Consider the following 24,745-nt stretch of genomic DNA (forward strand, 5'->3'; position numbering starts at 1 on the left):
CTGCAACTTGCACATCGAAGTGTTCATATTAAAATTGCACTACTAACAATCACTAGGTACTATAAGCATTACTTTTGATAAATATGTATTGTAAATTATTTTAGCATTATAAAGAGAGAAAACTGCTTGCCATCCAGCATAAACGTACAAGTAAACAATTGCATACAAATATGTAAATTCAGTGTTAAATGTCTGAAAACCATTTGATGGTAAGTATTACTTCCTTATCTACAAATGTACTAATAGAATTCCTTATCAAAAAATATTGTCTTGTACTGTGTTGGCACATACATCAACTGGAACTTTAGGGGGGGGAACTCAATTACTTTTTCGCGCCTGATCTGTCTGAAGTGACGGGAGATACGGGGGCAATATTCAATTGTTTTGGGAGCCCATTACTTTTCGCGAAAGCTGCACCCAAATGCATAGGGTTTAATCGCGTAAAGCAGCTAAATTCTAATAAACTATTGGCTGCCCAAAAGCCTGACTTTTCAAACATTTCTACTCAACATCCCAGGAGGGAGAGAGCAGACATAATAAATAATGGGTGCCCGCGGCACATGCGCCCAACAACTGAATACCTCAGTCATGCGCCAGGGGCACAAAAACCAACTGAATTCCTCCTTAATGAATAGAAGTTAATGTTGTAATTGGGGAATGAGAAGAGGAGGGGTGATAGGGTGACCAAATTCTTTCTACGGGAAAAGTAAATCTATTATTTTTCTATTCTTCGAAGTATAAATGAGGATATAAGTGCTTCTCTTAAGGTTTTAGATGGTTATATGGCAGGGTTTGACAAAGGCCAGTTGATGGAGCAACTTCTAAATAAACGTATCCTTCTGACAACAGCAGTGTGTTGAGGTTTGCAACTGTAGTGTATGACATCTATTGTAACGCAAAAACACCTTACACATAATTATGTTAAATGCACTACATTCCACCAGGGCCATAGAGAGCCCGGCCAGGCCCGGGTAAAGGAGGGGGTGTGGCCTCATTGCATGAGATGTGGCCACGCCCCCCTTGACATAAAATAAAAAAAAACACTTTTGCAGCGCCTGGGGAGGGGGGCGCTGTAACCCCCAAGCCCAGCATTAAGCAGGGGGAGGGTGTGATCGCTCCCCCCCCCCCAACAGCCATAGGAGACTGCTCCGGCTACTGCAGCAGCAGCAAGCAGTCTCGCACTGCAGCCCAGCACAAGCTCTGTGCTGAGCTGCTGTGAGGGAGGAAGGCGGGGGGGGGGGACGCAGGGCCCCTCTAGCAAACCAGGCAAACTGTACCCGCTCCCCCCCACCCTCTCGGCGCCCATGCATGCCACTTCTGACTGTTTGGTAGCAATTACCTCCAATGAGAAGCGCCAATGAAGAAAACTGCTCGAGCTCCTCCTATTACTAACTGAACTGTATTGGGGCAAGACCACATGGGAGAAGGAATACACTAAGGGGTCTATCTACTAAGCAGTGTTAGGAGATAGAGTGAAAAGTGATAAGGTGCCAGCTAATCAGCTCCTGTCATCTCACAGGCTGTGTTTGAAAAATGACAGTTGGGAGCTGATTGGCTGGCACCTTATCACTTTTCACTCTATCTCCTAACACTACTTAGTAAATAGACCCCCTAAATACCAAAGATGTTCTGCAAGTGATCTTCGTTCCACCCAGTCTATGCATTATAAGGGCTCGGGAACTTGGTACAAGTAAAGGAATTCATGTGCCATGGTCTAAATATTCACAATTATACTCCTTAGTCATGCAGTGATTTAGCGCAGGGCAAAAGAACATCTTTGCACTGCCACTTTTCTTGTGACTGGTTCAATGCAGTTGAAAAAATAGAAGTTATGCACTGTATTTTAATGTTATTGCATCTATTAAAAAGCAGTGTACTGCACTTATCGAGTTACTAAAAACATTTGCGCATTTACCGCCTAATGCAGATTTGCACGCAAGTCTGCAGTAACTGCTCCTGCACTGTACTGCCTGTTCGGATATAATGTGGGGCTGACCACTCATTTCCATACACACGGACATCAGGCATCATCATCTGGGCACAACTGAACTAGCCTACACTTGGTTCAAATAATTAATCTGGAAACAGGCATATTTATGCTTCCTAAAGGATATATGGATTGCACTGACCTTATTCTGTGTATTGATAAATCTGTTGAGCCAGGATTGTGCATAAAGAGGATTCACAATTTATTCAGAGCAAAGCAAGTTATACATATAAACCAGGGATGGGGAACCTCAGGCCCAGGGGCCATATAAGGCCCCCGGAGTCATTTGGTCTAGCCCTCATAACTTTTTTCTGCTAGACTCAGCTGGATAGTAAGGTGCCTATAATGGCACCCTGCGGCCAGAATCTATACAGCAGTGCCACCTGGAGCGTCCTCAGGATAATTCAGACGGTCACACCACTGCTCTTATAGATCCCCAAAGCATCCTCAGGATGCTCCAGGCATTATTGTAATCACTGGCGATTGAGGCCCCATCCCCATGTGACATTACATGTTAATCAAAATGGCTCTCGGCAGAAAAAAGGTTCCCCACCCCTGATATAAACAAACAAACATACATACATTTATAAAATCCCAAAAAAGAGCCAACCTCTAAAAAGCCCCAATTTATGAACCTGGACTAAGGGGCCTATGTATCAAAGCTTGATGAGAGATAAAATTGTGAGATAAAAAATCACCAACCATTCAGCTTCTAACTTACATTTTATAGGCTGTGTTAGAGAAAAAGTATTAACCAATCAGCTCCTACCTGTCATTTTTCTCACAATTTTATCTCTCATCAAGCTTTAGTACATAGACCCCTAAGTCTGTATTCTGGTCCTTGAACTTTTTTTTCCCATTTACAATAGAAGTCCATTGTGGATGTTCCTTTAATCTGAAGCACTGCCTTCTGCTATAAACTGTGGACTCTACTGGACAGTAATGTTTTGTCTAAAGTCTACCACTGCTGAATGATCAGAAAAATCTGTTAAATATGTGGATTATATTCACACTGCCTTTATTAATGTAGTTTCAGGATTGTAGATATACTGTGTACAAAGAGAAACAAAATTACTTTGTGATTTACGAGGAGAATCCAAACAGATACATTGTATTCGGAGTACTCATGGGCTCTTTTATAGGATTTTATAAGTGTTTGTCTGTTTTATACGTATAACTTGCTTTACTCTGAATAAATTGTGGATATCTTTTTATGCACAATCCTGGCTCAACATATTTATCAATACACAGAATAAGGTCAACGCAATCCACATATCCTTTAGCTATTCAATTCTTTCTTTGAGGGTAATACAGAAACCCTCTTCTGGTTTGCTGCAGCCCTTTTTCTGTTCCTATTTATGTACCCAATTTATTGGAGATTAATTAATGACTCTGTATACCCTATCTACTGTGCATCTAGCCTTTCTTGGCGCTAATTGAGACCTTAATATCTGGTTTAATCATATTTATGCTTCCGTTCAACTACAGATGTGCAGACATACATCTATCCTCTGTGCGCTACAAGTCGCACCACACAACGCAGGAGCTCCGCGTGACTTGGTAGCGTCGAGCATCTTTTTACCTTCAAATACGTCTTATTTGCACAGCGATGTGAATAGATCGCACAAGCAGATTCGGCTGATTAAAATGATATGCAGCATGCCTATATTGTGTGTGACTGCGGGTGCATCTGCATGCTAAAAACTATGTTACAATGTTACAGCCACTGACACTGTAACGTAGCATTTAGCATGTAGATACACTCACTCAGAGAACATAAGCATGCTACATATCATTTGAATCAGTAGTAGCTGCTTGTGCTATCTATTCGCATCATTGCGTGAATCAGACACATTTGAAGGTAAAAAGACGCAAAAAGACGCTTGATGCTACAGAGTCAGGCCACTGCATGGCACGACTAAAAGGGCTGTTTAACGTGCCATGAGGCTAGATGTATTTGGACCCATCTGTAGGTATAACCCGCAATTGTGTCCACAAGCCCTCTTTGAAAATGCGATAATGTACATGGTTGCAGTGAAGATGGAGACCATGTCCAGAATACAGTGGAGGCTACTGCTGCAATAATGCAATGAACCATGTTAATGTAAATAACGCATTTATAGAGCTTTGCAATCTAATACGTCACACCAATACATCAAGGTCATGCCTAGGTAAAATATACTCTACCATCTATTAGTATAAAAGAATGTCAATCTTAAACTGACCTACATTCAAAAAGTTGCTGGCCCCTCATGGTCAATCCCTGGCTCTTAACTTTCAAAGACACCGGTCCAGGAATGCAAACTTAAGTTTTATTGTATTTTGCTTGTCAATAGTCAGCCCATTACCTGTGTTCGGTAGGTGGGCCAAGAGTCAAACTTGTAATAATAGTCAGATTAGCGGGAGTATTTTGCCATCTTCTGCCCCCACCCCTCATATATATTACAAACACAGGAAACAATCAGAAGAGAAAGTATAGTTACAAAAAAAAGAGTAAAATCAAGTTTACCTATTTGTATTACTTGGAACAACATGAGCAACCACACACGTCTGTTATGTGTTTCTATATGTGCAGTACTTCATTTGATAGGATCTTGCCCCTAGCACATTTCAGGTAAAGCAAAATAAACCATCCTGTTCACAAAAATGTCACAAACGTATTTACCAAAGCAGGATGACCTCTATTAATGGTAAAAGGTACAACGGTAAATATATAGACTCTGAAGTTAAATTATGCAATATAGTATAGGAATTAATGTAAACTAGGATGCAATATAAATGTTAGCTGGACTTCCTAAAGCACACAATGATTTTAACCTATGTTGCAATTGCTTCAGTAAATGAAGCTCTACACAAACAATCAATAAGTTATGGGTAATGTGACAAATATAGCATGATCATAATTTACTGATACAAACAAATAAAACGCTCATAGCAGTAGTTAGGCATTAGTTACCAGAAAAGAGCATTTACCAGAGAACTGTCACATAGATTTTGACATTTGTTAAAGTAGTGAATTAAGTGAAAGGTTTTACCTAATGCACGAGAGTAATCAGTACGGGTTGCTTCCTCTGCTCCAAATAAATTATTTTATCTGCACACTGGAAATTGCAGACTGCTGGACACAAGAACTGTAACTAAAGAGGACAGCCAATGCAAAGTCACTGGATGTTGAATGGGAAGCTTAATGAACAAGGCGGACCCCACCCAAGCACTAACATTGCTGAAAACAGAGGAGGAAAAATAGAACATAAACAGCAGGGGAAACAATCACCCAATGCCTCTCACTGCATCCAGAGAGAAACGAGGGGATAACCATTAGGTCTCATCACCCTGGACAAGCTAGGGGGGTTAGTATACTTATGCGACCCCTGTTGGGAAACCAACCATCGTTATGCCGCTGTCTGTATTTTGACAGGAGGCATCCAGACAGCCGGCATTACATACCGATTCCACAGGTCCCATGAAGCATTTTAACTTTGGGCAGTAGATACTCTCACCATGGATATCTCAAAAATCTGAGCTGTTAGGGTGCCTTGAGGTCCACGTTTGGGACCTCTGCATTATACATTACATTTAAGCCATTTTTAATTCATTTAAAATAAAATATTAGACCCCAACTTTTGATACGGATTACGAAAAGTGCTATACTAGTGAATCAGAGATAAAAATACAATTGAACAATGACTTTCAATTTTAATTGTTTTAATTATTTTATTAACGATAGCTATGAACATAACGCATTCATAAATAGAATAACAGAAATCCATTTATGGGTTCCTACTTGCTCGATCAGATTGTCTATTCCTAAACAAAAACAAATTGCACAAAATGGCTACAGGCTTCTTTCTTTAATAATCAAAGTAGCTCAGATGACTTTAGATTTGCATATAATAAATATACATTCTAATTTAGTTGTATATTTTTTTGTCCCAAGTCTGCAGCGTTCCTACTGTGGAGAATGTCTCATTCCCTCCAGGCAGCTCAGGTTGCAGACTCATCTTAAGCTAGGTACACACTACACGATTTGTCGTGCAATCATGGAATCTGCAACCACTCTGCGCGAGCATCATCTAGTGTGTACACACAATTGTTTGATTTAGTAAGTGTTCGCATTGTCCCATAAGCCCTCGGACTCCTAGGGTTCGATTCAATAGCCCACGATGTAAATAGCGCCGGGAGATAGCTCCCGGAGCTATTCAATTCTGTGCAGTGTTTAGTCGGAGAACGCCCATTCTCGTGACTAAACACCCTGTTTAAGGCGCCAGAATGGGCATCCCCCGACCTAAATTCCCGGCGCGATGCTGTTTTCCAAGCGCGAAGGGCAGAAAACAGCCTTGCGCCTGGACTTTTGTCGGATTTCTGCTCACATTCCCGGAGGGGTGCGAGAAGAAATCCTTAGTCGGGCTTAGCAGCGCGGTGTATTGAATAGCTCCGGGAGCTGATTCCCGACGCTATTCACTTCGCGCAGAATAGAATCGAGCCCCTAATCTATATACATTTGTGGACTCCTTTATCTCCATCTGAACTACTCTGCAGCATCTGGATATCTGTGGATACTCCTACACCCCATCTACAGATGTAGCCACACTCAACTATGCTGTGATGCAGATGGCGCAACTACTGTGCCCGACGTATGTACGCGCACACCATAGACTTCAATGGGAGAACACCAGCCGCGCATAGTTACAGCCCTGTGTAACACTGTGCGCGCGCGCATCGTGGCAACAATGGACATGGCTCCATCTGTACATTTGCAACTTGGATGCTAAAAGGACTGCTTGGAGCAATTTATCCATATACTAGTAATGCTGCTAATAATCTAATAATGGGCCTATAATGGAGAAAGTCCTAATTTTGAAAGACCACACAATAAAGGAGACAGGCCAATATTTTCAGAGACATACTTTATTGAAACTTTTTCCATAATACTTTTAACATATTATATTGTGGCACATTTGTGTGTTATATGTATGCATTATTGTGTTATAATAAATATTGCATATTACCCAATAATATTGACAGGTATTATATTAATACAGTTTAGCGCTGGTTTCTATTATATTATATATAGTGTTCACTCTAGGTCCGGCACCGTACCTAGAGAAAGGGCACATTTGAAAAGGGGTCGTGGGCAAGGAAAGGAGCGTCTATTTAAAACGCATCCCTTTTTTGTCACTCTTGGGTGCGTGACCGGCACTTATGGACATGTCGGGCTGTCCTCCAATCGCTGCTGTCAGTGTAAATGGATGCTGGGCGCATCGTGACCGCTACACCGCAGTTTTTGACACCCGCGGGACAATGAAACCCGTGGGTGGGGGACGGCACAATCAGGCTGTTTCAACGGGCGCCACGCCAGAGGGTAGGGTGCTTTTTGCCCTTTAGAAACAAGCTCAAGTCAACTTAACAGCCTAGCGGGAACAGTGTATGTATAAAATAATATATAAATATATATATATATATATATATATATAATCCAAGATTAGTGGAGGCACTCATATACTCTGAGCAAAGAGTTTTTAATGTGAGTCAACGTTTCAGGTTGCTACACCCCTTACTCAGGACAACATAGTGAGGAAGGGGTGTAATACCCCGAAACGTTGATGCACATTAAAAATCCTTTGCTGAGGGTACATGATTTAAGTCTCAGAGTGCCACCTCTAAGTTTGGATAGTATGTTTTTTTGCAGATTGGAGTGCAGGAACACAGGATTTGATTATATATATATATATATATATATATATATATATATATATACACATATACACACACACACACACACACACACACACATATCTCACCAAGGTATTTCCCATATGTATGAAGGAAAACAGAGGGCACTCACTAAAAGCAGTGCACTTATTAATTTAATGTCAGCAGTATATTCCAAGCAGCATCATAATCGTCGTCTACGTTTCAGTCCCTTAGGACCTTTATCAAGACTTCAGCACAGCAGTCAACTTGCCAACATCTACATACATCTGGCAGCGTTTCTGTCACCAGATAGTCTAACAGACGTGTCCCAAGTGCCTCATATATAACCACCTCGCCTGTGACACTTGAGAAACGTCTGTTAGACTAACTTTTTCCACATTTTGCTATGTTTCAGTCTTATTCCAAAATGGAATAAATTATTTTTTGTCCTCAAAATTCTACACACAATACTCCATAATGACAACGTGTAAAAAGTTTTGAGATTTTTGCAAATTTAATAAAAAAAGAAAAACTAAGAAATCACATGTGCACAAGTATTCACGGCCCGTGCTCAATACTTTGTTGATGCACCTTTGGCAGCAATTACAGCCTCAAGAGTTTTTGAATATGATGCCACAAGCTTGGCACACCTATCTTAGGGCAATTTCGCCCATTCCTCTTTGCAGCACCTCTCAAGCTCCATCAGGTGGGATGGGAAGAGTCGGTGCACAGCCATTTTCAGATCTCTCCAGAGACGTTCAATCGGATTCAAGACTGGGCTCTGGCTGGGCCACTCAAGGACATTCACAGAGTTGTCCACTCCTTTGATATCTTGGCTGTGTGCTTAGGGTCGCTGTCCTGCTGAAAGATTAACTGTCGCCCCAGTCTGAGGTCAAGAGCGTTCTGGAGCAGGTTTTCATCCAGGATGTCTCTGTACGTTGCTGCATTCATCTTTCCCTCTATCCTGACTAGTCTCCCAGTTTCTGCCGCTGAAAAACATCCCCACAGCATGATGCTGCCACCACCGTGCTTCACTGTAGGGATGGTATTGGCCTGGTGATGAGCGGTGCCTGGTTTCCTCCAAACATAACACCTGGTATTCACGCCAAAGAGCTCAATTTTTGTCTCATCAGGCCAGATAATTTGGTTTAGCATGGTCTGAGAGTCCTTCAGGTGCATTTTGGCAAACTCCAGGCAGGCTGCCATGTGCTTTTTACTAAGGAGTGGCTTCCGTCTGGCCACTCTACCATACAGGTATCATTGATGGATTGCTGCAGAGATGGTTGTCCTTCTGGAAGGGTCTCCTCTCTACACAGAGGAACGCTGTAGCTGTGACAGAGTGACCATCGAGTTCTTTGTCACCTCCCTGACTAGGGACCTTCTCCCCCGATCTCTCAGTTTAGACGGCCGGCCAACTCTACAAAGTCCTTGTGGTTCGGAACTTTTTCCATTTACGGATGATGGAGGCCACTGTGTTCATTGGGACCTTCAAAAGCAGCAGATATTTTTCTGTACCCTTCCCCAGATTTGTGCCTCAAGACAATCCTGTCTCAGAGGTCTACAGACAATTCCTTGGACTTCATGCTTGGTTTGTGCTCTGACATGCACTGTCAAGTGTATACAGACAGGTGTATGCCTTTCAAAATCATGTCTAATCAACTGAATTTACCACAGGTGGACTCCAATGAAGCTGTAGGAACATCTCAAGGATGATCTGTGGAAACAGGATGCACCGGAGCTCAATTTTGAGCTTCATGGCAAAGGCTGTGAATACTTATGTACATGTGATTTCTTAGGGTCTTTTTTGTTTTGTTTGTTTTTTTAGTATTAAATTGGCAAAAATCTCAAAAAAAAACAAAAAACCTTTACACGTTGTCATTACGGGGTATTGTGTGTAGAATTTTGAGGACAAAATGGAATTTATTCCATTTTGGAACAAGGCTGTAACATAACAAAATGTGGAAAAAGTGAAGTGCTTTGAATACTTTCCGGATGCACTGTATACATACACATATACACACATACAATTAGCTAGGCATCTAGCTAGATGCACACTTCCTAACTGATTATCTGCTTAATTATACTTTAGGATTTATTTTTTTTGCCTTCAAAAGGCAATTCGGTAGTAACCAGATTTTTGCATATTTTGCAGTAGTGGTATATTATTTGTAAGTCTAGTTGGTACACAGATATTAAATCATCATCATTAGGAGTGATCACTTGCAATTCAAGTGCAGGGAATAACGATCAGGTCCCTCATGCCCTGACATGACCTACCCTGCTTAAGGAACTACCTCGGCATCTAAATAAGGAAACACGGTAATCAGATTAAGCACGATTTTGTTCATCATTTGTCCAGGAATCCAATTAAAGAGTATCTGAGCTAAAGTACGTCACAGTAGAGTAGGCAGTCTAGTTCAAACGTAAAAGGAGTCACAGACATGCTTAAGATGTTAAGTAACAAAGTCTATGAGCACAAAGGGTTTTAGTGAATTTGTCACTTGCATATAATAGACACATATTGTGGCTGAACCAGTGGGAAGCCTTTACATTTGCTAAGAACGAGATACATTACTGAGCTACTGCATGCCTGATAATCATAGGTCTTTACTTAATGGGAACTATTATATATAATTGATTGGCTATATGCTCATCTACATTAATTTAGATCACAAAATGTATATTTCCAATGCATGCAAATTACAGACTAACTTTAAAACATACGATATACAAACCAATCATAAGACAAAATGTATAAATATACCCAAAAACTAAAATTGCCAAGGTAGATAGTATGTAAATATAGGTTTAATTACTCAATTTCTAGGTTATTAAATGATAAATCCACCTAAAACTTTAGAAAGCGTATTTACCTTGTGGTAACTATTTGCTTGATCTGCCAGGTTGCCCAAGGAATGTAATGATGCACGCTTCCGGTTCGATGACCCTTACTGTAAATCTCACATTACCATGAACTGGCTCAGTAGAAATGAGAGGAGTGAGGTAAGGGACCATGAAAGAGCCAAAATAAATACCTACATGGTAAGTATGCTATTGGTGTGTACAGAAGATATGACTGAACGACGTTGTTCACAGTCATATCTGGTCAGCCCTGCTGCACAGCCGATGACTATATCTCTGTACATCTGAGAGTGTGTATGGACAACCGGCAGACCTCGCAATAGGGTTACAGAGTAAAAGATTAATTGGCCAATATCATCAGAACAAATCTATCTTTAGATAGCAACAATGGTTGGTTAAGCTGGCTACACACTAGGTCGTTGGGTCCGCCGATCTGATGATTGGTAAGTATGTATGCACTTACCAATCATCTGCCCGATGTGCCGGGCTAGACTTCACAACTGAGTGGGAATTTAATTTGCCCACCCAGTTGAGCAGTCACTCATCGGCGTGACGCCCGTACACAAAAGCAGATGTCCCATATAGGTTTCAGTTATATCGAACATCTGCTATGCTGCAGAGATGAACCAATATGTCTGTGAACAACATCGTTCACAGAAATATCGGGTGTACACACCCGCAGATGTACTATAGATTTATCGGCCATTCAATGAAATTACCAAATATATATATATCAGTGTGTACCTAGCTTTAGTGTGAATGAACAACTTTGTTTCTGCACTATATCTGCTAGTTTAGCTGCAGATCGGTCGATCTGCAGATGAATCTTTCAAGGTGCGTACCCAGCTTAAGACTATAGGAAGGGGGATTCAATTCCAGGCAATGTTATTGCCAGCACCTCTCAGCCACCAACATCACCAATTTTTTCTCACATCATGAAAATTAGCGATGTTGGGCTACTGTAATACTTTGCATCAAAGAATATTGTGCCGGCAGAGCAAGAAATGTAATAGAAGTCATTACAATAAGAAGTACAGAGCTAACAAATGGTACCGATATGGTCTCCATGGCTGTTATGTGGCCCTAATTCACAACTGCATTTCTAATGCTTGGGTACACACTATTAAGAAGGGGATCCATTACCCGATTAAACAATAATGACATCATTATCGTTGAATCGCTTGTTGATCGGGCAGCTTAATGTCAAAAACAAGCGATGCGCGCTCCCGCTGGTCATTTTTTACATCTATCATCGCCCGAACATGCTAGTCAATCTGCCGATAACGACAGATTGGCCATGCCTGCACTGAACGACTGATCATTCAGTGTAGGCACAGCTGTAATTGTGCAGTTGTTTCACAGTCTCTATGTGTAATCGTGCAGTCGTTTCACGGTCTGCTAGTGGATACGCACCTTTAGTCTTCATTCTAGCACCCTGCACTTGTCACAAACCGTGTAGTTCCTCTATTCTGCCAGGAGTGTCGCTTTCTGCTCTGGTGCTTCTAGCACACTCAGCTGATGCGGGCCATTCTGTGTCAAATCAACACTTTGGGCCGTATTCAATTTGAGGCGAATAGTCAGTTTCCGCGATCCTTTTTCGCCAATGACATCATTTTCGCCTATTTTGAGTTTCCTCCGTATTCAATTTGGAAGTCTTTTCGCCTAGGCGAAAAGTCAATGCAATGTAATAGGCGAAAAAGTTTCGCCTATGAATAGCAGGCAGAAAAAAGTGCAGAATTGCAGTTTTGGGGTACAACATTGCGGGAACCCTCGTGCAGCCTTAAGACAGTCCCCTAAAGGTAAACTGCGTCAAAAAAAAGTTTAAAAATATTCGGGACACCCCAAAACAATTAGGTTTCATTTTGGGGGGGTAAAAAAAAAAAAAAAATAGGGGAACAAAGTGCCAAACTATCTAAATTAATTCAGGTCGGGTCCCCATGTATGCAGCAGGTGTTTTCTTCATTGCGGGAACAAATGGGCAGGTGCAATTTTGCAGATTTTTTAAAATAACTTTAGGAACTTAAAAAAATGCTTACCCCCATTTTCATGTACACCAAATTTGATAGAAATAGTTATTTCCTCCCCCCCCCCAAAAAAAAATCTAAGTGCTATTCTTTACCACTTCTTCATAGCCGCAAAATTGCACCTTGCAGGCCATTACAAACCCCGACTTCCTTCAGCAGGCAAAAATGGGGGTATCCATAGTGATCCTCCATGTCTGGACATCTTTAGGGGGTCCCAGGCATATTTCCCGAAAATTCACATTTTTTTTTGGTAAATGGGGTGTAGGGTCATTTTAAAAAAACAGGGATAATTTTTTAATTACCTATGACTAACGAAATTAATTCTGGTGGGGCCCCCAAGTATGTGGCAGGTGTTTTTTTCATTGCGCAGAGTAGCGGCAGCTGTATTTTTTAAGAATTTTTTAAATTACCTTTAGGGACTTAAAAATATGCTTACCTCCATTTTCATGTACCCCAAATTTGATGGGACCACTTTTAAAAACGAAAAAAAAAAACCTAAATGCTCTTCTGCATCACTTCTTCAATGTCGGGAAAAATAACCACCTGCCGCATCTCTTTAAAAAGCTGAATTTCTTCTGCAGGAAAAACGGGGGTACACAGTGATCCCCGAGGTCTGGACATCTTTAGGGGGGGTCCTACAAATATTTCCCGAAAAGTCCCGTATTTTTTCACCGATGCAAGTTTCGCCTGTTCCCGATTTCGCCTACTTTGGAATTGAATACGGGGAATAGCGGGCACGCCCGCAATACTTTTCCACCTGGAAAACAGGCGAAGAAAGCGAAAAGTCCAGCAGGCAAAAAGTCTGGACTTTTCGCCTCAAATTGAATACGAGTCTTTGTGTTAAAATTTTACCTCACCAGCTCAGATTTTGTTCAAACTGTAAAGTTTTCAAAAAACTGTCAAAAACGCACAACCAGCATATTTTCAAATCGCCACAGCAGTTCTCCTGATAAAGCTAAAGAGGTGGGGGGGAGCAAAAAAGTACAAAAAAATTCTGGGAGAAGTCTGAACTAATGTTAAATGTTTGTCAAAATGTAAAAGTGGGAGGATCATGGGTTCATAGTTAAAAATAATTTTAAAGCAAGGTAGTTAATTCAAAAAGCCGGGTGTATTACAAGTAGTAATAGGTAATATTAGATTTGATGGATTAATTAGTTTAATTATATAAATCAAGTTAAATAGAAATAATTGACACTGTATTAGTTAGTCAATGTTAGCTGAAGAGAGTGTCACAGAATGCCTCAGTGGTTTTTAAAGTGTCATCAGCAGACATGGCAAATTCTTCCAGTTGGAGTTATAGAGTCGACTTTGCATAAAACATCTATTAGAGGTATCCATAGTACATCAGGCTTCCTTGGATAGAAGAATCATGATGAAGGTCCAGCTGGAGGAAGGAAGGTCACTTAATTAGTCTTCATCTTCATTATTGTCTATCACATAAGCAAGCCACCATTTCTTGTTATACACAACGGATAAATAGCAATTTATTTTTTATGTCAACTGGAGTTTGTCTAGAGATTATGTAACAAACACTGTATATGATGTTGTAGCCTTAGAAAAGGTTTTCACAGATATTTTTGATGTACTTGAATCAACGGGTATAAAGGCATGAAACTGTTGTGTTCCCTGAATAGTTACTGACTGGCTGTAACGATCATTCAAAAATGTTTCAGACTCAATATAGTCTTCTTGCGTTGTGAAAGTCAAGATAATTTCTCTTACAAGGGGTATTATCAATCCAAGGGGACAGAAATAAAAGACTTCAGCTGTATTTAGACTAAAAAAAAAACCTCACGATTTTAACTCTCATCCAGAAGTTTTCCAATTTTGAAGGTAAAACTTGACCAATGTGAGAGTTTACTGCCAAACTCACATTTTCTAAACTCTCATCCTATTACATTTGGCCCATGATCACAGTTAGTTACTCACGTGTGTGTGTGTGTGTCCTGCACTTCAGCTTCTTCTCAGCTCCTTCTACTACCTCAGCACTCATTCCTACCTCTATACACAATGTGGCTGATGTAGTGCTGAACACAATCTTCCTGTAATTGCTCTCGTATTGAGTATATGGGACTAAATGCACATATTTACTCATATGTAGAGTTGTATGCATCTTTGCAACCAGACCACCATTATCTGTATGCTAGGGTTGCAACCCACCATCATCATCAGTGTGCACTTGCACAAACCTTATCCTTGGTCCAAAAAATACGCTTCCAGCCAACTCTGCATATCCTGTAGTTACAGCCCAGTTAAGCTCTTTCAGTGACAATTTGAGATGCGACTGAAACATGTTTTACTCTCCATCGCCTGTACTTGCATATTCTCGATTCCAGGTACACTCTGCAAGAGCATGTACATCCAACTCTGCAACAGCCCCAATATAAATATCCTTGACCTTCAAACCATTATGCTATGGCCAAAACCAAGTTAGCATTGTAGCACTGATATATAATAATATACAAGTTGCAGTACATACAGATGTGTGCTCGCACATCTTTGCTGCAGTCGCACTAAAAAGTCCCTCTCGGCAGCCAGGTCCCATGAGACTCTGCTAGTGTTGGGTGTCTTTTTTGCTAAAAATAAGTTTAAGGCCCAAATTACTGTCGAAGCTGGATAATTGGTTGAGACAAGATCAGTTTAAAATTGAATCGTGGCAACGCCATCTTGCGACTGGCCGCAAGACGCCATCTTGGAAATGAGATCGCAAGACGCCATTTTGCGAATGGCCGCCCAAGCGCCATTTTAGATAAACTCACAATTAAGTACATATGGCGATATTACTATTAGCACCATGCGATTGCATCTTTCATTATTTCTCATATACACAGTAATACGCACAATTGCGCTGTTAACTAGTCGCATATTAGCGAATGCATAAGATCCTATATGAAAACGCTGTTTAGTAGCTAAATGCGCACGCATCTGTCCCCAGTTAACTAGCATCTTTATATCAAACACCGTATACTCACACATTACACATTCACATACAAGGTTCCATAAGCTTTAAGGTATAAGATTTAAGTTTGTTCACTTAGCATAAATGCTGTGAAATAAAGATTATTTGGTAACTAAGGATTTATACATGCTAAGTAAGCAGTGTTTAGATTTGTACTGATGCGTACTCTCAACAGAATTCCGGTATTATCAGTGTGGAGATCGCATTATGCATTTTCGACTTATGGACCGCAGAGACTTCAAGCAACAAAATGTATATGATATGAATAACTGTTAGGATGTTGCATGTGGCGGGAATCCAGAGACCCCCAGTTGTTAGAGGCTAGGTTGGGTCTATTTGAATCAGCCTGTTAAACGCTCTGTAACAGATGTATCCCCCTTGGGAACCAATGGCATCAGCAACAAACGTCTCTATTGTTTTGTCTATCCCTGGGGGGTATAAATATGTGTGCTCAAATGCTGGGATTTTAGTCTTCGTGCTGAATGCTGATAGACGAGGGGTTTCTTGCTGATGCCTAACATCTGGTCCGGAAGCGCTGCGTATGTATACTGTACTTGGGTCTGTATAATTCCTTTGCGCCGAATTGCGTCTGGATCAATTGCGTGTAACTGACTGTACTTTTACTTGAATAATACTTTGTGCTTTGGAACCACATGTTCTAAGTCTGGAGTCTCTATTTACTGTATGACTGCGTACGCAAATTAGCGTCATCCTTAGAGGTTTATAGGTAAAATGACAGGCGTCTAGATTTAGACGCCTGTCATTTAAACCTCGCCGGGATTCAGCAGTCGGGAAGCCGACTGTCGGGATTAGGTCCGCCGGCTTCCCGACTGCATACCCTGCAGGAGTAATCGGGAGAATGACTCTGGCTCTATTGGGTGGCTGATCTACATTAAAAAAAAAAAAAAAAAAACTCTTTACCCTATGTAGGTTCCTTGCTTTTTGGTGATAATTTGGAAACACATATCGTTTGCCATCTCATAAACAATAGTTTAAGGAAGCAAGAAGTTATAGACCTGGGCGGCAATATAGTAGCAGATATTCTACAGGAATGTCAAGGCCTTTCATCACTCCCATTTGGAGAAACAATCCGAGGCAATGACTATCACGGATCCCTAACATACTTTTGTCAGATAAAGTTGTACTGCAGGGACCAGACTTAAAATTTGCCAACCGGTGTGGAATTACTATTCACGACAAATGGGTTCTGGAAGTAGTGTCTCAGGGGTATCGGATACAATTTCTAGAAATCTTAAAAAAATAAAATTTGTGGAAGAGTTACAGTAGTAAGTTTGGAAGTTACCGCTGTAAAACAGTTTGGAGAAAATTATGAAAACAAAACCGTAGAATCTGTCCATTTTTGGAAGGAAAGGTTTCTGTTCTCCGATATTCCTGATAGGAAAACCTTCAGGAGGATCAGAACAATTATGGATCTCAAACAATTGAACAAATTTGTGAAGGTGAAGAAATTCAATATGGAAACAATATGGAAATCCATTCTGACGGGCAGAAGACAGGAGGACTTTCTGGTGTCAATAGATTTAAAGGATGCCCATTTCCATGTTACAATCAATAGAAAACATAGGGAAAAAATCTCCAATTTACCCGTCTTCCTTTCAGTCTGGCAACATCCCGAAAAAGTTTACTTATTTGAGAAGACGGATAATAGCAATCTGGCAGTATTTAAACAATCTGCTAATTGCTAGAAGTTCAGAGGAAATGGTACAAAAGGCAGCAGACAGAACGGTAGAATTCCTTCAATGTCACGTTGGGTTATACAGCCATGGCCAAAAGTTTTGAGAACACAAGTATTGGTTTTCACAAAGTCTGCTGCTTCAGTTTTTATGATGGCAATTTGCATATACTCCAGAATGTCATGAAAAGTGATCAGATGAATTGCAATTAATTGCAAAGTCCCTCTTTTCCATGACAATGAACTTAATCCCAAAAACAACATTTCCACTGCATTTCAGCCCTGCCACAAAAGGACCAGCTGACAGGTCAGTGATTCTCTCGTTAACACAGGTGAGTAGGACAATGCTGGAGATCACTTGGTCATGTTGATTGAGTTCGAATAACAGACTGGAAGCTTTAAAAGGAGGGTGGAGCTTGTAATCATTGTTCTTCCTCTGTTAACCATGGTTACCTGCAAGGAAACAAGTGCAGTCACCATTGCTTGGCACAAAAAGGGCTTCACAGGCAACGATATTGCAGCTAGTAAGATTCCACCTAAATCAAACATTTATCGGATCATCAAGAACTTCAAGGAGAGAGGTTCAATAGTTGTGAAGAAGGCTTCAGGGCGTCCAAGAACATCCAAGCAAGCGCCAGGACAGTCTCCTAAAGTTGATTCAGCTGCGGGATCGGGGCACCACCAGTGCAGAGCTTGCTCAGGAATGGCAGCAGGCATTAAGTGCATCTTCACACACAGTGAGGCAAAGACTTTTGGAGGATGGCCTGGTGTCAAGAAGGGCAGCAAAGAAGCCACTTCTCTCCAGGAAAAACATCAGGGACAGACTATTTTGCAAAATGTATAGGGATTAGACTGCTGAGAACTGGGGTAAAGGTATTTTGTCTGATGAATCCCCTTTCAGATTGTTGGGGCATCTGGAAAAACGATTGTCCGGAGAAGGAAAGATGAGCGCTACCATCATTCCTTTGTCATGCCAACAGTATTCATTCATGTGTGGGGTTGCTTCTCAGCCAAGGGAGTGGGCTCACTCATAATTTTGCCTAAGAACACAGCCATGAATAAAGAATGGTACCAAAACATCCTCCAAGAGCTACTTCTAGCAACCATCCAAGAACAGTTTGGTGACAAACAATGCCTTTTCCAGCATTACGGAGCACCTTGCCATAAGGCAAAACTGATAACTAAGTGGCTCGGGGAACAAAACATCAACATTTTGGGTCCATGGCCAGGAAACTCCCCAGACCTTAATTTGTGGTCAATTCTCAAGAGGAGGGTGGACAAACAAAAACCCACAAATTCTGACAAATTACAAGCATTGATTAGGCAAGAATGGGTAGCCATCAGTCAGTATGTGGTCCAGAAGTTAATTGACAGCATACCAGGGCGAATTGCATAGGTCTTGAAAAAGAAGGGTCAACACTGCAAATATTGACTCTTTGCATAAACGTGATGTAATTGTCAATAAAAACCTTTGATACTTATGAAATGCTTGTAATTTTACTTCAGTATACCATAGTAACATCTGACAAAAAGGTCTAAAAACACTGAAGCAGCAAACTTTGTGAAAATGAATACTTGTGTCATTCTCAAAACATTTGGCCATGGCTGTACACTTACTCTATTAGAGTTTATTCAACCAGTATATTTGTATTATGTGTGTTTACTTATCTGTGTTGAAGTTGATAGCACACCTTTGTAAAAATGTGTTTGTTTTTTTTTTGCTCTTAATGCTAATAAAAATTGTTTGCAAAAAAAAAAAAAATCTTCATTTATTTATTTAATCTTGATACTAGCACATTCCTTTACCCCAGAGTCATAAAATTAACTAAGCATATCCATTAAGATGGGATGAAGGAAATGGAAATATATCTAAAGGTGCACCCGGGTTAAAACGGGTACATCAGCTAGTCTTAATATAAAAAAGACAAATGTACTGATTCACTGATTCGTCAACACCCAGACCAAACCCCTGGACCTAGAAACATGACATTAGAGAATTATATTTTTTACATCACCTAAGCACCCGCTAAGCAGGGATTTTTCAAAATTTGACTATGGGGCTGAAAAGGGGTTTAATGTTTCCTTTTGACGGAAGTGATTGGGTGACAAAACAACATGGCCAAGTGCTGTGGGACTGTAAGCTCGTGGGTCGAGTGGCAGCTTCAGTGATGGAGCTGCAGCGCAGTACAATATTCAAATAGGGGATCCACACCAACTGCCAGTGATGTTTGGCAGCCTATGGGGTGACAGTTGGTGTGGCTCCCCTATTTGCATATTGGACTGCGCTGCAGCCCCACCTCTGGAGTCTCCACTGCTAAGGAATGAACACTGACTAGGCTTTTTCTTTTTAGAAAATTCACTTGGATTTGTATTTGAATATTGAAAATTCACCATAATTTGGATTGTAATATGGTACTTCACATGATTTGCGATTTGGATATCGAACATGGCAATTGACTTTTTGAATGTTCATGGGGAGATGGTGCCTCACACCATTGTCTCAATCACAGGAGACAGAGCTTACCTGTTCTGGTCCCTCAACTCTCTCATGTATGGCACTCAGCTAATGGCTGGGGAGGTGAGTGAAAAAAAAAAAGTTTAAAAACTCAAATTAAATAGATACTACCATACTCTTACCACAGAGGCATAAAATTAACTAAGCATTTAAGTTAAAATGGGGTGAAGGAAATTGAAATGGTAAATAATCTCTGGTCTACCCTGGTGAAACCGGGCACATCAGGTAGTGTGTATATAGTGTTCCCGGTAGCCTGCCCTTTGCCTTCCCAAACTGCGGGCCGCAGTGTCCCGTGGGAGGGGAAATGTTGCGGTGACCAATTTCCGCTGGGTGAATAGATACTGCACGCATCATCTTTTCATCGTGAGAGGAGAGCTTCCCTGCCCGCACCCTTAGCGCCCTGCTGCTCAGGTGAAAGTCTGATCTGTCTCTCCTTAGCCAGCTCCCTCCCTCAGTGGGCTGCACTTTGGTAACCTCTGCCACATTTGGCACTAGCTCCATTGTACTGATCCGCGCCTCCTGCACAAGAACCACCTTTAGGGATTTGTACTGAGCTGGCCCCTCTGTTCTTTTCAGTGACTACCCTCTTGTATTCTCGTCAATGAGGATAGTGCTGCAGCCTCCCCAAATGAAAGGGAGCTCCACCGATCACCGCACATAACGGGTTACAGAACAGCATGTACACCAGTGCTATTGTAATGGGTCCTCAGGTAGCAGCTGCCCACTTTACTGAAGGCACTGGACTGCTCTCACTGTTCACAGCAAAAGCTCCTCTTTAGGGCAAAGGGCTGAACATAATTTGGACTTTTCGAAAGCAGTGCAGGTACCCCTCCCCGCGGAGCCCAGACCACAGCCCCCAAGGACAAGTTGTGAAGATCCTTAACCTAAAACATGCCTGGGAAAATTACCTACACAATGGTGACCAAGACAGTAGGGTGTAGTTTGCACACTAGGTAACACAGCAACTTCAACTGAACCCTAATTTCCCACCCCAGGTATTGTTTAGTGATGAGGCAAATATCTTCGTAAATGGTTAGGTAACCAAACAGAACAAAGGTGTGTCAGGACTGTGATTATTTCAGTACGTAAAGATAAACTACATTTGCCAAAGTTCCATTGTGGTCGTTGAAGGAGCTATCCTGGTTGCTGGGCTTCTCCACATACAGGGGATAGAGAGTTAAAATGATCATCTGTCTCAAAGGTGCTGTCAGGTTGTGGGATTTCTGATTGCTTATTATTTCAAACCTGATTCCATTTGGGCCACATGTTCTGAACTTCCTATGGATCACAGACCTCTAGTATAAAGCCTGTTACTGTGTCTCAGTGTCTGTGCAACGTTACTTTCAGGTCTTTCTCGGACTCCTGCCAGATCCCTGCTGTGCCTGTGGTTTGCTGTGGACTTTGCTATATCTCTGCCCGTGTTCCGGTTAAACTTCTGATACTGGCTACCAGCCGCACTACAGAGCTCAGCATCGCCATTGCCTAAGTATTATTTCGCTCCATTGCTGTGGTTGTATCCCCTGCTGGATTATTTACTCTGCCTGTTGTCTTCTACTTCATTGGACATTGAACTCACCTTTACTACAGTTGCCAACTGCACCGTTACAGTTATCGTCGCTCAACCCCGCTCCGGATCCCAGTCACGCCGCAGGGCTCAACCCTGCTTCGGACCCTCACTACATCGCGGGGCTCAACCCCGCTCCTGGATCTTTGTCACGCTGCAGGGCTCAACCCCGCTCCCTACCTTCACCGCATCGCAGGGCATATCCCTGCTCCAGATCTTCATTGCATTGCATTGCAGGGCTCAACCCCATCACGGATCTTCATTGCATCACAGGGCTCAACCCTGCTCCGACTTTTAGGAAATCACAGGGCTCAACCCTATTCCGGATTTTCACCACATCTCAGGGCTCAACCCTGTTCCGGATCTTCACTTCATTGCAGGGCTCAACCCTGTTCCGGATTTTCATCTTGCTACAGGGCTCAACCCTAGTAAGGTCCATTATACCATCCTAAGGTCTTTCCTCATATTGGACTTGGGGTTCCCTACCACATCTGTATCAGAGACTTTATTTACATATAGGGGTTTACTCCAGTATTGATTACTGCCTATCTGAACTTATTAGTTGTTAAGACTTTATATGAAACGTTGCTATAACATTCTGCCTGTGAATAAATTCTATTTACTTTTATTCCGTGTTACTGAGATTTCGTGAAAAGGTAATTCCTAAAACCACCTCAGTTTATAGTGCCCAGTAGGCCTGACTCCTTCCACGAGTCCTAAGTGTCGGCAGCCGTGACAAGGTGCTGGTCAGAGACAAACCCTCACTAGATGGATGCCTGTAGGGTTGTAGCCTCTGCAAAACTGTTGGTATGGTGTGGTTTGTGGGGTACCCATATTGTGGGACCATTCTTCATTGATGGAGCATTAACATCAGCATGTTACAAGAGGTTGTTAGATGAAGAGATTTTTACCTCATTGTTATCAGAGGATGGGTCATATTCTAATTTCTTCTAACAGGATGGTGCACCACCTCATTATGGACTCATTGTAGGGGAATATCTTGATATGCAGTTTCACCAAAGGTGGATTGGTCGTAGAGGTCCAGTCCAGTGGCCACCAAGATCCCCAAATTTAACTCCATTGATTTTTTTCTGTGGGGTTACCTGAAGGAACATGTTTATGCTGTGAAGATACAAGATCGTTATCTGCAATAACAAAATGTTGATGCTTGTGCTCAGATTCAGCCAGACATGTTGGCCAAGGTTCATCAGGAATGGGAAGAGAATAGCCTTAACAATGCAACATGGTGGACATCACTTTGAACATATCCTATAAACATTTTGTTAAAACTCGAGAATGAAACGAGGAACACCATTCTCTTATGAAATTCTGCATATGTTTGATATGTCACATGACTACCTTCCCAATTAAAAATTTGAGTTGTATCCAAGATGGCCACCATACTCGTGACATACCCTAAAAATGTTTCCCTTATACCTATATCATGTGTATAGACACCGGATTAATATTTCCTTCCACATTTTCTTTTTATAAAAGGGTTTTTCCACACTTATTGACCACCTTGTATACTTAAAAGTATATAGGTTGTGTAACATCGTAATAATTTATTTTCTATTTCAAATTTTAATTCATAAATATTCCAGCACATGACATTATTCAATCAGAAAAAATCCTTACATGCATAAAGAGCCTAATGCTTAGTAGTTCATATAGTAGGTAGATCAAAGCAATTATATAAAGGGCCAAAGTAGGCAGGCAGCAGATCGCCCATTATAGTGAACAGCTGATTTTCTGTACTTTAGCAGCAATTCAAGGCAGTTAGCATTAAGCTATATGCACAGGTTATTTACAGCTGTTTAGGGAATTTACTTGGCTAGCCTGGGGTGACTTTCGTAGTTTTATTAATCACTAAAAAGGACTTTCAACCATCGGTCAATGGACCAGGATTGATGTTCATCAGCCCAGGCCAGTCAGCACCTCCTTTCAAACTTTGTCAGCTACAGCTTTCTCCTTGCCCTCCATCCTTTGAGACCAATCTTCTTAAGTTTTTAACACACCATTCCTGCTCACACTTGAAACATCAAATTTTGTTTTAGCCGACCATTTGGAGAGTAAATTCGGAGACGTCAAGTGACAACTGTTTAGGCAACTTCGCTGAAGTCTTCCTTGGCTGTCCAAATCGGTAGATCCAGTCTTCTTAAATTTGGCAAGTATCCTGGCAACAGTAGTTTTGTTAGTCAATCCTTTCATCAGTCTTCCACAAAACCCCTCATCAGTGAGCAAGATCACTTGAACATAGTTTTCTTTGCCAATGCAGGTCAGAGGCTTCATTACTTATGCCACAAGGAGAGAATGCACTTACATGTCAAAAAGAGCATGTATAGCATGCATACTATACAATATAAATATATCTGCTGACTCTGATTAGTCAAATGTCAGAAGCACCTGATTAGTTGATGGATATCAAAGCCCGGCACACAAATTAAGTACATGTTGGTTTCAACAGTCTTCTGGCTGTAACCTCCATTATATATTATTATATATTATTAATTCTGTCCTATATATGAATAGCCGACGAAGGTCTAAAAAAAAAAAAAAAACCTATATATGAAAACTATAAAACTTCAAAGTTGAATACAAATATTTGTTATTACCAAGCCCTACAAATAGATAAATCTCCTTGTGTTACACATAACAAATGATGCCGTCATTTCTTTACGTACACTCCATGATTCAGTAGCTTGCAGAAGCGTTTTTAGCAGCAATAACCTGGATTATTTTCTGTAACAGTTCAGTCTCTATGAAACAAAGCTGTCCAGATCTTTTGGATACAACACACCACCATATCCTCACACCATCATTACAATACTTGACATACAGTATGAAGGTGTTTTAATGACTCTGTGTTCTGTTTCCGTCTAACAAGGTAAATAATTCCACTAAAGTCTCATCTATTCCAAGGACTCCATTGGAGAATCCTTGCATTTCATTTGTATGAGAGTTTACAAACTTGTCCTTGGTCCACTTTCTAGACTGGTTAGTAGCCACAATTCCCTTCTCTAAGATCTCTGCAGACACCTTTTCTCCTTGGCATGGTGTTGACCTAAAGCTTAATGCTCCAGACCGACCTGCCAAAGATTTTGCTTTTAAATAGATGATCCAGGAATGAAGTATTTGATCAGCAGCACCTGGTTCAAGTGACCTTCTTTATTAATATAGAAGGAAGGTTGTTGTACAGGATCCTTCATGTTAGATTATGTTTTTGATGAATAAGTAATAATGTAAAATCTGTTATTCTGTCATTTCTCACAGGATTAGTTCTAATCAAAATTTTCAATGAGAAGATGATTTATTAAAATGTAATGGAATATATGTGAGATAATAGCTTTTCACATTCCTCATAGCCTTAAAAAAAAAAAAAACTATCACTAAAATTATTGTAGATAATCAGTGGATAGATAGAATTAAAATAACAATGGTTTAATT

At 41.0% G+C, this 24,745-nt stretch overlaps 1 protein-coding gene across 13 annotated transcripts in view; it reads right to left on the reverse strand.

Moving 5' to 3' along the window:
- The window catches only part of EPB41L2 (erythrocyte membrane protein band 4.1 like 2), a 258,307-nt gene that overhangs the window by 177,990 nt on the left and 55,572 nt on the right, over window positions 1–24,745 (reverse strand). The window contains exon 1 of one of the 13 annotated variants that reach the window (XM_088443079.1): window positions 5,023–5,134. The exons of the other annotated variants lie outside the window; for them this stretch is intronic. The gene's annotated coding sequence lies outside the window, so the exon portion shown is untranslated. Of the gene's footprint in view, window positions 1–5,022; window positions 5,135–24,745 lie in introns of those variants that run through there. 13 annotated transcript variants of the gene reach the window in all.

The sequence above is a fragment of the Taudactylus pleione genome, unplaced genomic scaffold, assembly GCF_031769625.1.
Source record: "Taudactylus pleione unplaced genomic scaffold, aTauple2 ptg000326l, whole genome shotgun sequence".
Taxonomy (NCBI): domain Eukaryota; kingdom Metazoa; phylum Chordata; class Amphibia; order Anura; family Myobatrachidae; genus Taudactylus; species Taudactylus pleione.